This window comes from Artibeus jamaicensis, unplaced genomic scaffold (assembly GCF_021234435.1).
Source record: "Artibeus jamaicensis isolate MK-2021 breed Jamaican fruit bat unplaced genomic scaffold, CSHL_Jam_final contig_1015, whole genome shotgun sequence".
NCBI lineage: Eukaryota > Metazoa > Chordata > Mammalia > Chiroptera > Phyllostomidae > Artibeus > Artibeus jamaicensis.
Window position 1 is genome coordinate 20,147,404 of NW_026521194.1, and position 14,273 is coordinate 20,161,676.

Consider the following 14,273-nt stretch of genomic DNA (forward strand, 5'->3'; position numbering starts at 1 on the left):
AGCAGTTTCCTTGACCTAAGAAATAAAAAATCTGTGAAAAGTATCCTTCATCATTATCATACCATTCATGTGCCCTCTCACCTCTGCACATTTTTTTACCATCAATAGCACATGTATTATTAATATTAGCAACAAAGTTCAGAGGTTCACATGGTTCACAGAGGTTCATCATTCAGGGAAAACTGAGACAAAGGAAAGGACAAAAGGTAAACAAGAGAAGAACACAAAGGAAAAAATGCTGAAGGGTTTCTTCTAGTATATGCTCATAACTTTCAAGGGAACTATGAAACACCAACTTAATAAAATGTGTTGTCCTGCTATATTAAAGAGGTTAGCTTGGTCCTCCAGTGTTCAATTTCTAATACTGAAAAGTTATTTTATTTTCTTAGATCTGAAACCAGAAAAAATATATTATTCTGTGTATAATTATTTCATAAGCTTCTAAGTGTAGTCTTCCTGACGTTTGGAGAAGACTGCAAATGACTGCTACTCGTATTTCCCACCTCCTGCATCTACTTCTCTTTCCATATTCTTCATGTGCAAGAACATTCACCCCGATTATAACTGTTGGAAATTTTTTAGAATTCCAAAACTTTCATGCAAAGTCGGGTTCTGACTCACCATATGTCAAGACCATTGGGAAATAATTTGGGGGGAAATCAGACTGGTGTTTACCAACCCCCCCCAAAAAAAGTGTTTTTCCATAAACAGTTGAGCCAAGCCAAGCCAAGCAGATAAAATAGCTGTAACAAATACTAATTCATGTCCTTTTCCCTACAGAAATTCTACATCATAAGTTTAAAAAGTTAATTATTGTAGGAGGATAGAAGGGGAGAAAATATGAGTTATAATTCTTACAGGCATCCAAAAATCTGATGAAAGTTTAAATTTTCCTACCATTTTCAGCCAAAATATTTTATTTCAATATTTTTACCTCTTTGCCTCTTTTGATAGAGTTAGGAATTACATACTGGAGTGATTATTCATACGTAGTCTGTCTTCTTCCACTGACTGTATATTCCATGAAAACCGATGTTGTGCCCACTTTGGTCACCACTACAACCACAGGACACACACAGGGCCTGCGCACGGTAGGTAGTCAAAAAGGTATTAAAGATTAAATTAGATATAAGGGAGCATATTTTGGTATGAGACTTTTCTTAACAATGAAACATGATGCTAGGAAAGCATCTATTTCCTTTATTCACCCATCTTGATGTTGCTCTTTACTCCTCGCAGAGCCTAATATGCCAGAACAGAAACAATTAAGATATCCCTGACCTTCAGAGGTTCTCAGTCTAGAGGGAGTGACAGACCTGATCATAACATACCAAGATATGAGAACTAATAAGTATCTGTGCGAGAAGCAGAGAAAGAAGTAGCAATCCAATTGCTTTCTACTGAAATCAGAATTTTTCTCTCAGACAGGCAATCATAGAAGCATAGAAAAAAATAAAATATTTAAAACTGAATTTTTGTTTTGTTTCATTTTGGAACGGGACCATTGAAAATGAAGCCCAACTAAATGGAGCACTTTGTCCATCTAACCACTTTCAGTTCCTGGCTTAAACACCGCTCCTTCAGAGAAATCTCTGATCCCTGATGACACACTCACCGGGCTGGGACTCCTGCCAGGTGCCTTCCCCTAGAGTGGGAATCCACGAGGCCAAACAGCCTGTCGATCTAGTCTACTGGTTATTATATTTCTAGAACTTAGAGCCATCTCTGGCATATAGTAGGTGTTAAATAGATTTTTGATGAATAAAATCTCCCTGACAATATATTTTTCTCTTTTTAAACTAATTTTTCTCATTTTTCCATTCTATAAAGAGAGAAAAAATTCTCCTCTCCAAGTAATGTTCTCTGCCTTTTCCTTCAAGATGACTGTTTCTCTAATTTTTCAAGACATTATCATTGAATACCTAGAAGAAAATAGCATTATATGCATCTACACACAGTGAAGAATTTAACCTAAATAGTATATCTGAGGTTGTCTGTCTATTTGCAGACTCCCAGACTAGGTTTCTCCATACCTCCTCTTCATACCATTTCCAAAGGATTCAGGCTGAAGAAGGGAGACTTTCTTCTGGAAAGTAGTTAAAGATTAGTGTTCTCAGGGGAACGATGAAAGGTCAGCATTCACTTTCTCTGCCTAAAATGAGTCCTCACCCTCTACTTTCACTAAAGGGAGGAAGGAGAAAATGAGCAACATCCCAGGTTAAGGCTGAGAGTGTTCCAGATATTTAGAAACAGAAAGTTAGGTATCATGAAAGAGCCTCCAGTCCTAAGGCATCAAGTTCTGAGGTCAGTGAACCCTGTGTTTCATGCCTCCCCGGGCCATCTGGCTGCCAGAGAGGGTTATTTTAAGTCATGGCAAGGCCATGTGGCAACCTCAAAAACCACACCCTTTGAACGTCAGCTTCCTCCACCAACACGGAGCAAGTCAGACACCATGCAAGAAATAAAGGCTGTGCTAGGGGATACAGGTCCCACTGAAATGCTATTGCCTTTTTAAAAAAAGATTAGATAATTAGTAAGTTTTTTGTATCTGTATTCACTAAATGTTCTGCTAAAAACTGGAAAGTCCAATTTGGGTGTTTTCAAATGTCCAGATGTGTCCTAGATACAGCCTAGATGGAAGGAAGAGATTTGAATTGGTTTAAATATGAAGGGTTTTTATTCACTGTAGAAATATCTCTCCTGAATTATATAGTCTTCCACATGACCCTTGGAGGAAACAGGAAAAAGTACATTTAATTTTTTTTGCTATTTCAGTTACAACATACGAGAAGATGTTATACAATTATGTACCAATTTTAACAACTAATATAACAGAAATTTCCTGGTGTTTTCTATTACTTATTATTCCATCAAAAAATAGAGATTCCCCTTAGTTTCCTTAAATTACCCAAACTCAAATTTAGAGGAGGAGTACCACCTTATTAGATTCTGAGATGGTTAGTGGGTAGTGGGTAATCTCCAGATGACCTGAGTTCTAAAATCATCTCTGCCAATTATTACTCACCTGGAAAATAGACCAAAGAATATCTCTAAAATCTTCCTCATGATAATATCCCACAATTTCACAGTCCCCCACAATTATCTCAGGAAACAAATCAAGAGAGCACTAGGTTAGGGTCCAAGCCATGTCTGCCTAGATAGACCATACAAGTGTCACATAACTGGACTCTTGTCACTTTCTCCTGAGCCTTGTGAGCCTAGGAAAACCTGCCATTTTATATTCCATTATTTTATTTTGTTTTTGCAAGAATGGGTGGTAAACAAACATGGTATAAGAAATACTGAAATATATCAGCTAATGTTTCAAAAATGGCAATAAATTTGGGAGTCATAAGCTTCTAAAATATAAATGAAGCCAGAAATTTAAATAAAATAACCATGAAAAGATATGTAGAGTGAGAAAAAATAAATAAAACTGAGGACTGATTCACCTTAATAATAGGAATGGGGTGAGGAGAGCATAAGAAGAGAAGTCCTAGAAAAAGCCTGAAAAGAAGAATTAATGTAAGTAGAAAGAAAACTGTGGTGCTTTGGAAGAAGCCAAGGGAAGAGATTGCTTTAAGGAATCAGAGGTCAACAGAGTCATAGCTTCTCACAAATCATGTAGGCTAGGATTAAGTCATTATATATAACACTATGGAGCTTCCCTTAGCAATGGAAGTTTCCACAGGGTGGTGGTAGCAGAGGATAACTGGCAAGTGGCATAAGAAGTGCATGAAAGCTGGAGCTGCAGATTGAGCTAATGTGTATCCTTCTCACCATTATGAACATTCAAATACAATGTTGCAAAAATATCTAGCACATGGCTGAGCTTAACCAGTTAAAGAAAGTAAAACCAACTCTAATCAATGATATGCTGGCCCAAGAGTATGGCCTAGGTGCTGGGACTGGGGTCAGGAGGGTAAGAACAGGAAACGTGCTCTAGGTTCTGCATAAAGAGAAGAACTGAAAGTTCATATATCCCAGATCCTCAAAGGGTTGCCCAGTCTCTCCCTCTCTCCTTCCCTTCCCCTGTAAAGATAAATAAATAAAATCTAAAAAAAAAAATTGGTCTAGAACCACACTATCTAGGGTGGTAGCTACTCAGCATATATGATTATTTAAATTTAAATTAATTAAAATAAAATAAAATGTACAATTCAATTCCTCAGTCACACATTTTAAGTACTTAATAACTACTGGCGCACAGTGACTACCATGTCTGCCAGTAGACACAGGTATCAAACACTTTTATTGTCACAGAAAGTTCTGTTGGACAGCAATAATGTAGAAAATCTCTGGACACCATCCCAATGGAAGCAGAAAAGAAATTTGCTGTCTGCCTCAATCTTTGGATACAGGCAAAAAAAAAAAAAACAACTCTCCTTATGAGAAATTGATATATCAAATATGTGCACATTCCAGGTAAGAGGTCCAAATTTCTACTATCCAGAAAAGCTGGAATCCCAAGTCGAAAATCTACCACTTGCAATCTCAGCAGAAGCAAGCACAGCACATTCATGAAACACTGTCTAGTGCTTATTCACAAGCTAAGACACACAGACCTCCACAGGAAAAAGCAATCCAATCTAAAAATGAGCTCATAATTAACAGCTACAAACTACAGAAAGAATTTGAACAGGTACTTCACAAAAACAGATATCCAAATGACTAATAAATATAAGAGAAGGTGATCAACCTCATTAGCCATCAGCAACTACCTAATAATTTTTTTAAATATCCATGAGATACCCTTACACAGCCTCCAGGATGGCTAAAATTAAAGACTAACACCACCAGTATTGGTTAGAATGTGGAGCAACTAGCATGCTTGTATACTATTGGTGAGAGTAAATTAACTCACTTGTAACCCAGCAATTCCTCTCCTGGCTGTACCCAAAAGAAGTGGGAACCTATGAATGTAGACTAAAAGCAGGTGCCACAAAAGGTATACAAAAGATGCATAAAAAGATGCTCCCATTAGACATTTGTGATAAACAAACTAAAGACAACCTAAATGTCTGTCTATCAGTACAAGAAAGGATATATAAGGGTACATGTTCATATAATAGAATATTTTACAGTAATAGAAGCAATCTACACCCATCAACATGAGTGAATCTTACAAAAATAATAGTGAGGGCAATAAGGCAAACATGGAGTTCATATCAGCTCAAAACAGACAAACTAATCAATAATGATCAAGTTAAGATAATGATTATTTGGGGAAGGTGGTGACTGAGAAGGGGCATAAATGATGCTACTGGGGTGCTAATCATATTCTAGTCCTTAATCTGGGTGGTTGTTACATGAGCTAATCCCTTTGTGAAAATGCATCAAGTTGCCTCGTTATGACTGACATACTTTTAAACAGAGGTATAGTCTTTATAATATATAAATTTTATATAAAATTAAAATTTTATTAAAATAGTAATGACTAGTTGAAGGAATTACAAAAAATGTGGAACTAGCCCTGGCCGGTGTAGCTAAGTGGATTGAGCGCCAGCCGGCAAACCAAAGTGTTCTGGGTTCCGTTCCCAGTGAGAGCACATGCCTAGGTTGCAGGCCAGGTTAGGTCTCCATTAGGGGGTGTGTGAGAAGCAACCACACATTGATGTTTCTCTCTCTCTCTTTCTCCCTCCCTTTCCCTCTGTCTAAAATAAGTAAATAAAATCTTAAAAAAGAAAAAAGTGTAAAATTCTAGATTCCAATAACATGAAGTATGGGACAAGGGTGTCAGAGTTCAAATATTCTATAGTGCTGGTGTTGTTCTGAGGAAGAATAGAAATATTTATTAATGTTAGGCCCTGTAAAGTAAACCTGTTAAATATATAAATATTTAGTAACCACTAAAGTATAAGAAAATAATGTAAGCTTTTAATAGAGAGAAAAGAAATACTTCTAGAGAAAAAATTAATTGATGCTAAAAAAAGAAATGGGGAAAAAGAGAAAAAGCATTATAAAATTTCCAATAAAAGTGATATAAAGATGCCGCCAAAAGTCAGTAATTACAATAAGTATAAACAAGTCAAACTCCCCCAATTTAAAATAGGTATTCTCAGGATTACATTAAAAACAAAATGCAGGTATCAGTATACTGCAAGAAACATACCTAAACATAGTAACACAAGTTTAAAGTAAAAGGATAAAGATGTCTAGTCAGATGTTTGATTAGTCTAGAGTTGAGGATTTGGTGGGTAAGGCAATGGAAGGACAAAGTGTCCAAAAAAGTACAATAAAATGATGAGAGTGGTCAAAGTGATAGGTTACAGAGTCTTGATTGGCATATAGAAATGATACCTGAAGGCTGCTGATAGGGAGGAAATGTAACAGCTGAGGAAACAGAATAGCCTAGAAAATATGAATCTAGTGGGATCTCACAGCAAGTGTGATGGCACAGAGCAAAAAGACGAGTTTGATTTTCCATCAAGTGCAAATTTATATTTAAACAGGCCATTCGTTTTTTTCCTAATTGTCCAACTTTCTTACTATAAATATTCCATAGAACTCTGAAAGATGTAAAGAAAAATTTGCACCTATGTTCCCCAAAGTTGAAGTGTGTCTTAGGAAGTTACCAGCCTTTAAACCAGAGTCAGCTTTGAATTCTGTTGGAGGGTTGTGCAGATGAGGCCAATAGAAAAACCAGCCATCTGGTCAACAACCAAAACCTCACTGGCTCTCAGGGTAATCAGGGCACAGAAATCTAAAAAAAAAATCTAAGCAACCACTGACATTTCATGTAACAAAATGCAACACGCATTTCCTTTGGTAAAGGTTGCTTAATATTTTTCTGCCTTATGCACCACTGAGGTGAGAAAAATAACCCTTACAGTGTTTGCAATGCGCAATAAGTACAAACGTCATTTCTAAGTTCAGTAAGTATATTGCTGTAAATCCCTTAACAGGCCTCTGTCTACTGAAATGCTTTTAAGTTTCAAAATTTCACCCAACATGTTCCATCTTCCTTCAACTTTCTCCAACTTCCTCAAGCAGAATTTATCGTGGATCCCTCTGCATTCCCTCCTCACATTGGTAGTGTGGTTAATATACCAGCTATTCCATTCTACTTATAGTGTAATTATTTACAAAGATCCTCATCTCTCTTAAGATTATAAAAATCTTGGGGACAAAATCCACTCGTGAACTCACTCCCAGAACACAGCACTCTATTCTGTACAGAAGAGGGAATAGTAAATGCTAACTATACATAGCTGGTCCATTTTCAGGAGAAGGAAGTATGATTTTGTTCCATGGGCATTTTATTTTTCTTCTTTAAACTAAAGGGGTTGATTGGCCTAATAGTACCAGGCGGACACAGGAAGACAGTTGATCTAGAATGTGCAAGCAAAACCTCTCTACTCTAAAGAGCTACAGTACCAACAAACATACAATGATTCGGTTCAGTATATTTTAATGTTGTATATTTCTAATTTTTGCTTTAATTAGAGACAGATTTGACCACTCCCCACTCTTTGTTAATGATTTGCTGTGAGTAAATCCTTGAAGAGCCACATAACTCATGCTGTCCTTCAAGTGCACCAACTGTCCCATGAAGTCCAGGAAGAGAATCCATTATCCTACTGTACTTATTTATTATGGCAAAGGCTATCAAAACACGAGCCAGTGTTCACAATGCCTAATGAGAACCTTACTAAAATATTTTCCTCTCTTGCTCCTTCGTGTCAGAGGACAGCTGGTCCAGAGCCAAAATCCCATTGGCTCTAAGAGCAATCCTTGTCAGGGGTCCCAGATTGGGGATAGATTATTACTGCTACAGCTGTAGCAGGCCTTAGAAAATACAAAGCCAAAGGGACTGGTTTGTGCCAATTTTCTTTTTCAAATAGTACTAAATCTGTTCAGGCACCAGAACTAAAATTTAAGAGTCAGAATCTACGTAAGTTTTACATCTCCAACTCCTGTTTCCTGTAACATAGCAAAGTAATTTACTCTCCAAGTAAAACAGTCTTCTGTTTTCTGTAATAAATCAGTGATTCTCAAAGTAGGGCATTCCCAGATTAGCAGCATTAGCATCATGTAGGAACTGGTTAGAAATGCAGATCAGGCCCCATCCAAGACCTACTGATACAGAACCTGCAGGTGGGTCCCAGCAATCATGTTTTCAAAAGCCTTCCAGTTGATGCTGGTGCAGAGTAACATTTGCTAGAACCACATCTCTAGACTAGACCAAAGTGCGGTCTGTGGAGCAGGGCATCAGCATCCCTGGAAGCTTGTTAGAAAGGCAGGTTCTCAGGCCCCACAGACATACCGAATCAGAAACTACATTTTAACAAGATGCCCAAGTGCTTTGTATGTATACATTAAAGCTTGAGGAGAACCATCAAGGGTGAAATTGAGAAAATTAAAAATCTGAATAAATAAATAAATAAATAAATAAATAAATAAATAAATAAATAAAATAACTACACTGTGAAGTTTATAATACCCTTGTACCTCATTTAATTGTACCTTTCCTACTTACTGCTCTCAATAACCTGGTGGATCAGGTATTGTCGTGACTTCCATCTTACATGTGAGATGCAGGAGATGGGATGATGGACCCGATGTCACAAAGCCAGCAAGCAGAAGAGACAGGATTTAAACACAGGTCATTTGACTCTGAAATCTAGGCTCTCAGCCACCACCAATAACTATTCTACTTGTAACTCCAGTGGGGTCTTTCTTTTTTAACCATATGACATTACCTCTATAATGGGAATTTCATTCATGAGTAACCAATTAAGCTTTTTTCTAAAACTAAAAATAATATATATACATTTTATTTTAATAAACATTTATTAAAAAGTCTGTTTTATAGCAAGCCACCTTGACCTGGTAGAGCTTATAATACTAGGCCAATGAAAATAAGTGCTGAATAAATATTTACTGAACCAATCAATCAGTGAATTACTTTATTATCATATGCTAAGTAATACAGGAGCAAAGATGAGGCACCTGTACACACATCCTGGTTATTGAAACATTCCTTGTAAATGACGTATGTTGAGCTGAACACATAAAGAGAATAAGGGTCAACCAGACAACCAATGAGAGTAGAAGATTCCAGGCACACTAAGAGCTTGGGCTTTATATCAGGATGTTGAAATTCACTGAAGTATTTAAGGGAGAGAAATGGACTTCAATCGATATGTATGAACACATATAAGTATCTATACATAATAAATTCAAAATATCCAGAATGGAGCTTCCAAAGCCATCAGATCTTGAAGTCTAAAACTAAACCTTAGGATTTAGCTTACTAGTGATCATATCCTGTCAGAAGGGAGAAATGTGTGGTTTCTAACTGAGGTCTTACCTCCCTATAAATGGGAATGAAGAGAAAGGGCTTCATACCCTTAGTTGGCTACAGGAAGGAGAAGGGCCAAAAGAAACCGAGGGAAGCAGAGACTTGACCTGGGAACCATCAGAAAAAGAAAACGGGAAGCCCTTCGTTAGTTTCCATATCAGCTCTTAGAAAGAGTTATAGAAAATAGAAGTAGGAGAGCTCAATCTGAGTGACATACCAGTTTTCTCTGTGACACCCCATTAAGATGTCAGCCCCTGAGAATTCCCTGGAAAGTGGACTTCTTCTCCTCTTCTGCTTTGTTTGAAATTTTTAATAGATGTTTTTGGAGTTTTATTAAGAATTATAGACATCCCAGGAATAATTTTCATATCTTAGTGTCTCTACCAGTAATGACAAAAAAACTACTGTTTTCCTTTCTCTCCAATTTTTGCTTACATCTTGCTTTATCTTCAAACAATTCTCAATGTATTAAATAGATGAAGTAACTGCATTTAAGGAGACTGAGTTACTTATATAATCTGTTGTATGCATCTGGGTTTTTCTTCATCAAAGAAACCAAATTTTCCTATGTTCTTTATTAGGGCTCCAGTATTAAAGGCACTTCCCTTGAGGTATTCTGTAAAGCACAAAAGAAAAATGCTTTCATTCTCATTGCCCAAACTAACATTCAGACTTGTAAGGCTTCCTCTTCAATAGGGTGTGTTGGAATCTGAACTGGTATTTGAGGCCAAGCACCCCACAGTCAGGAGTGCAGGGACAGTGTCTTCTCCCCGTCCAGACACCATCAGAACTATGAAGCCTTGAAAAGAGACGTGACCTTCCCCCTAAAAGACAGAAATGACCCAAGAGGTCAGGGTCACTCGTAGGTTCAGCAGAAATCAAAGCAGCCCTCCTTCTGAGGGACCCCTCAGCTCCCTAGCGGGTCCTTACAGAACATCAGCTACAGTCTGTGTCAGGGCAAAAGGAAAGGAGGCAAGGGACGAGACAGGGGATGGCCAGTTCACTTCCTGCCAAATGACATGAAAGCGACTAGAAAGAATGTTCCACCCACCTGCAGCAGCTTTATCTGCCCTTAGTCTTTTTTTCATCCTTATCTTGGCATCCGCAAAGGTCACCCAAATATTTTAATAAAATATTTTCTAAGAGCAGAGTAATGGAACTACCTTAAACCAAATGAACGTAACAATGAGAAACCCCACTTCAATTGCTCTCTATACAAAACCTTGCTTCAAACATCATCAACTCTTGATATTCTTTTTATATCATAAAAGCATTAACCACATTGAAGAGAATTTTGATGGATAAGCTTTTAAACTACCTAAAAAGTTTTACAATTTTAGTACAAGTATGTTCATGTGCACATATTTTCTTCAGGCTTAATTATATGAGCAAGTAAGTATTTACATACACAGTTATGGATCTATTTTTGAAACTACCGGGAAAATGTTTTTCTATTGTATAAAGTACTAAAGCCAAATAAAGGAATGATTAGCTTAAAGAGCATATAAAAGTCGTATCTACATTATACCAAAATTACTATCTATTCTGGTTACCCCCAAATTTTGTAGACATAAAAAACTGGTTAATAATGGATTAATAAGCATTTGATAAATATCACATGCTTCATTTCCTTCCCTTTAGAAAACCATGTACTTTGGAGAGTTTTTTTGTTTGGGTTTTTTTTTTAACCTCTTAGCAGTCTGACATTTCTTGGTCATATAAACAAGTAGATTATTGAAGAGATTAAAATACTAACATTTAGTTTTTTAAATGCTTTGACCTCTAAGATAAGAAGTTAAGAAATGACAATGCCATAACGTGTCATGTGGCTGGTCATGTATACTGATATTCTACCTCTGTGAGCATGGCCTAGAAATGGACTGTGTGCCACCATGGCTACCCCTCATAATGTGGAGGTAAATGTTCCCCTTTTATTTTTCCATCTCAAAAAAAAAGTAGTTTCCCTGCTAAAGGCAAACCTTCCTTTATGGGCTCTCATTTCTGCTTTTTCCCACTTTCTCTGGAAGCTTTTGAGCTACCCCTTACTCCAACTTCACCCACCCTCACCCATTTATCTACACAAATGCCCAAGTCGTATAAATGTCTTCTCTCAACCCTCAGCTACTATTTCATTCTCTTTAATAAATCTCTTGGAATCTATACTTTTTGCCTCTACTTCCTCATTTAACCCAACTCAGTTCTTGCAGTTTGACCTCAAACCCCATTAACTATAGACCAAAACATTCTTTTCTCAAAGACACTGTCTCAACATCCGTCTAATGATCAAATTCACTAGTCTCTCCTCAGCCCTCATTTCTATTGGTTTATCTTTCTATCTCTGAAACTGGTACTTCATCCAGTTAGTCTCCTCCTTTGCACTGTTGACCATCTCTCCTACCTGACTCTAGTTTCTCCTTCTAACTCTGTCTTCCTTGCTGACTCCACTTTCTCTTGTCTTAGGAATACAGGTATTATGGATTGATCTATTTTTGACCTTCTCATATCCCTGGGCTATATGTTCTTTTGCAGACAAAAGATCCCCACATGTACCAGTTCTGATCTGAGCTCCAGGTCACATTTCTCATGACTTGCTAGAGATCTCCACCCATATACATCTCAAACCCAGTATGTCCAAACTGGACTTAACATTGCTGCCAAGTCTGTTCCTTTTCCCAACATTAGAAGAGGACTCTACAAGCCATCTTCAATTATCTCCCCTCTCTAAACCCCCACACATGGTTACTATATCCTATATATTCTTGCAGATTTGCACTATCACCATTATCTTTTGTCTGAATTGTTCCAAAAGCCAAGAGATGATTTCACATAACCAGTCTCTTTCTATTCTGACCCCCAGTATACCTTACACACTGCTTCCAAGGTAATCCATAAAAATATGGTTCTTATGGAATCACTCCCCTGCAAAATGAAGCCCAAATGCCTTAATATGTTATTTGAGCCCCACAAAGTGGTCCCATCCCTTATCATGCCTGCTCATGAATCCTCCACTCCAATCATACTGGACATTCCAGCCACCAGTGTCCCACTTGGCCATTGTTCATGGCTGTTTCTTCTGCCTGAAATCTTCTTCACCTCCCAAACCATCTCCACCAATCAATCTAAAAGGCATTTCAAATTCTGCCTTTTCTCAGAAACCTTCCCTGTTCTCTTAGTAATTTCTCCTTCATGATACTTAAAACTCTGTTACATTAAGGTAAATACATGTGTTTATTAAGCTTACGAGTTTGTGTGGAGGTTCTATTTTGTGCCAAACACTGTATTCAGGGTACAGAGAATACAGAGTTTCTGCCTTGGGAAGCTTCTGCTAATGGGGGAGAGAGAAAAGTTAGCCCACTAAATTGGAGTCATGTGTGTGCCCTTCTGTGCTAGAGGTGCTCACACAGGCCAGAGGAAGGAGCTCTTAACCCAGCCTGGGGCAGCAGGGTGACTTTCCAGAAGAGCAGCACCTGAGCTGAGCCTTGAAAGGACGGTAGTCCAGGAGATCTGCTCATGAAATGCATTTCAGAAATAGAGGCTAGCATATCAAAAGGCATAAGACACCATGTCCCATTTCAGGAATTCAAGTAAATCAAGTACCTGGAGCCTAAAGTGCTTTGGGGTAGCAGGACATGAAGCTAGAGAGGAAGGCAGGCCACACCGGGAAGAACCACTAGTGTCTGTAACACACACTATGCCACAATGGGGCTGCATAACAGATCATCCCTTAACTGTGAGGCTTAGTTAGAACAACAGCCATTTATAGTTGCTCATAAGGTCAGCAGGGTGGCTCTCCTGGTCCCAGCCGGAGTCACTGATGTGTCTGGAGTCAGAAATATGCATCAGGGAGGCACTTCAGCTGATCTTAGCTGAGCATTCTCACGTGTTGGGGAGTTGGCTGGCCCTCAGCTGGTTTAAATGGTCTTGGCTCTTCTCCACATTTTTCTCGCACATCTGAAGTAGGTTAGCCTGGGCATGCTGTCACGACAGGCAGAGATGAAAGAGAGGATACAACCAATCACGCAAAGCACAAAGAGGAAACACACGTACTTTTCAAGCCTCTGCTTGCTTTCATGTTTGCTTCCAATTTCTTCCCTAATTACCCGTTATGAATTGGCACTCGTGGCTCCCTTCCTACCCCATAACTCTTTATTCTTCCCTAATATCTTATATATTAATATTTCTTTATATACTTGTTTATCATTTGCCTCTCCCAGAAAAATTTAAGATCAACAACAGCAGAACATCTGTCTGGTTCAGTGTTTCACCCCTAGAGCCTGGAATACAGACTTGGTACCTGATGTGAATATTTTAAACCTAGTCATGCTGCATATTAGCATTAAGCACATCATTCACTCTGAATGAAATTTGTTGGGTTTTATGCCTCCCTTCTCTTTTGGGCCCATTTCTCAAAACTACCCAGGATATAATTTGGCTACAATACGAAGAAAGTTGAAGAGAATGAACTCTTCCATATTTAAATAATATCAACTTTAGATATTTGTTTTAAGAAAAAAAAGGCAAGTTTCCCAGTCAAATTCCTAAGTTAATGTGCATAGGAATAAAACAAACTTGTCTAATCTTTCTTACATCACTCGGGTAATTCTGAACACAGAGTGATAATTCCACAAGCTTCTTTAAGTGCATGGCAGGCACTTGCCAATCTGATACTTTAATACTGAACTAGTGCCAACTTTTAAGTACATGTATTTAATTGTATTTTCCATGTATCTACCTCTAAACCATCAAACTATAAGAACCCATTGAAATTCTTGACTCATTGTCCAGACCTCACCAACCCACCTCATGTCCGTATGTTCCCCAAAGCAGCCAACTCAGAACATCACTAACTCAAAAAAGCAACCTAGCAATGTCACCCCACTAGGAGAAGGCTAATGGTCTGCTTTCAAACAGCAGACGTAGGGCCATCTGCTCTTCCTTTTACTGTGATTTAATTTTGAGGTACATGAGA

The 14,273-nt window shown here is 38.0% G+C and overlaps 1 protein-coding gene across 10 annotated transcripts in view; it reads right to left on the reverse strand.

The window, feature by feature from the left end:
- Positions 1–14,273, reverse strand: part of CD28 (CD28 molecule) — a 92,585-nt gene that overhangs the window by 64,511 nt on the left and 13,801 nt on the right. For 4 of the 10 annotated variants that reach the window (XM_053657316.1, XM_053657275.1, XM_053657375.1 and 1 more), the window contains 2 exons: positions 12,902–13,279; positions 9,740–9,920 (listed from right to left, as the gene is read on the reverse strand). The exons of 3 other annotated variants lie outside the window; for them this stretch is intronic. The gene's annotated coding sequence lies outside the window, so the exon portion shown is untranslated. The remainder of the gene's footprint in view (positions 1–9,739; positions 9,921–12,901; positions 13,280–14,273) is intronic. 3 more of the 10 variants (XM_053657350.1, XM_053657412.1, XM_053657398.1) reach the window with 3 other exon arrangements.